A 2,174-nucleotide genomic window follows, 5' to 3' on the forward strand; every position below is an offset into this window, starting at 1 on the left:
TTCTAAACACCCATTGACTTCAATGCGATGGAAGCGGGAGTGCTAAAATGCTCATTTCTGGGGTTTGGCCTACAAAAATAGCAGCAAACCCTACAAAGCAGTCCCAAAAGCACTTTTGGGAGGCGATGAACCAAATAATTACGTCATTGGTCAATCAACTGCAATTTTTCTAAATTTCAATCTGGCCAGACCGCGGTTCGGACCTGGTTTTAACTCATCTTCCTTCTGTTCCCACTTTGGTTTCACAACTTTCCCCTCTGATTAACCGCAGCGGGTTAATACGCCGGTCACTGGCATTAAATAAAATATGAAAAACACTTGCACTGTTTATCACACTAGCATGCTCTAATGTTTAACCAAGAAATTTGTTTTGAAAAGCTTTTATTTTGTGCAAAATGTTTAAAAAATTGCAAAAAAATCACACTTGTGGTGTTCCCGGTCTACAAAAAACAGCTTATAAATCTCTTGTTATGCAATATTACCACCAAATATTGGTATCAATCTTTTTGTCAGCTTGTTTTCTTTCAATTAGGACAACCCACCCCCGCCCCCCCAAAAAAAAACCTAGCTACGTGTACTGCATTAAGCTAACTGAGACTTGTTATAGCACTTGCATATCAATCTTTTGTTGATTTTTGTTTACTTCCATTGTTCTCATCATTGTAAGTCGCTGAATGCTAAATGACTAAATGTAACATTTTCGGGAGAAAGAAAATTCTCTCCGGGTCAAAATGACCCGAACACAACCTGAGGCTTAAATAAAGTCAAAAGAGTTTGCAAAAATGTGATTATAAATGCAATGAGGCTATGAAAGCGACCGCTGTAGTCCCATTTTACCATATTTCAAGACAAGAAAAAAGGGCGTTACTGATGTATTTTACATCGTAGAATAAAACATGAAAATATCTTGAGCTTGTGTTCAGGCATTTAACCAAAAACCCATTCTAAACACCCATTGACTTCAATGCGATGGAAGCGGGAGTGCTAAAATGCTCATTTCTGGGGTTTGGCCTACAAAAATAGCAGCAAACCCTACAAAGCAGTCCCAAAAGCACTTTTGGGAGGCGATGAACCAAATAATTACGTCATTGGTCAATCAACTGCAATTTTTCTAAATTTCAATCTGGCCAGACCGCGGTTCGGACCTGGTTTTAACTCATCTTCCTTCTGTTCCCACTTTGGTTTCACAACTTTCCCCTCTGATTAACCGCAGCGGGTTAATACGCCGGTCACTGGCCCATCTTTCCACGGCAAACGAATGTTTCTCATCGAGGAACCAGATTGGATCAGTTTTCTCAGACTCGCTCGGACTCATTCCAGTTGTCTGACTTCATTTCTGCGTCTTCTGTGTCAAACGGAGAAAACTCGAGGGAACACGAAAGAAGCTCGACGCTTATTTTCCACCAGTCTCTGAATAAAAGCAGCTAATCAATTTTTACAGAATACTTTTAAACCTTCCCTCAGTATTTTTCCATTCGCTGTTCCCGTCTGTTGTTCATCGACCAAATAACACTAAAGCCATTGGATTATTTGGTAGATGAACAACAGGCCAACAGACTTCAAATCAGTTACTAGTTCTGTTCACTCATATGTCAGTATTTATAAAGCATGCATTTGATCTTATTGAGCTACTCTAACATTTTGCCTGCTTTAGCTTGTTGTCCATTATGTCCTGATGTATTTTTAATAGTTTCGGACAGTTGTTAGAGATTCGAGGATGACTAGTTGCACTATTACAGTGCTGGCTCAAACATTGGATTTTTTTATGAATCATTTGTTTGAACCAATACTTTTAAACATCTTTGTATCAAACAAGAATATCTATAATTAACTGAGGAATACAATCCTGTTCATTTCAATACCAGCTGCTTAAAATCACTGGAAACATACCCCTAAAACAGCTGTGATTGTTTTGTTCTTTTCTGTCTTTTTCACTTCTTGTGAGTTTGCATCCCTGGAAAACTGGGGATGTGTGTTTTTATGATAACAACATGAGCTAAATGTATTCCCAAAGTAATAACAGTGATAATGCAGCATTCTTCCAAGATTACTGTAGAAGAAACCTGGAAATGTTTCTGTTTTTACAAAGAAACCACACAAGCAATCCAGTCTTTGAAATAATACATCAATAAATAAGTCATCACAAGCAGCTTTATATAATCACTATGACTCAT

This window comes from Sinocyclocheilus anshuiensis, unplaced genomic scaffold, assembly GCF_001515605.1.
Source record: "Sinocyclocheilus anshuiensis isolate Anshui unplaced genomic scaffold, SAMN03320099.WGS_v1.1 scaffold2917, whole genome shotgun sequence".
Classification (NCBI taxonomy): Eukaryota; Metazoa; Chordata; class Actinopteri; order Cypriniformes; family Cyprinidae; genus Sinocyclocheilus; species Sinocyclocheilus anshuiensis.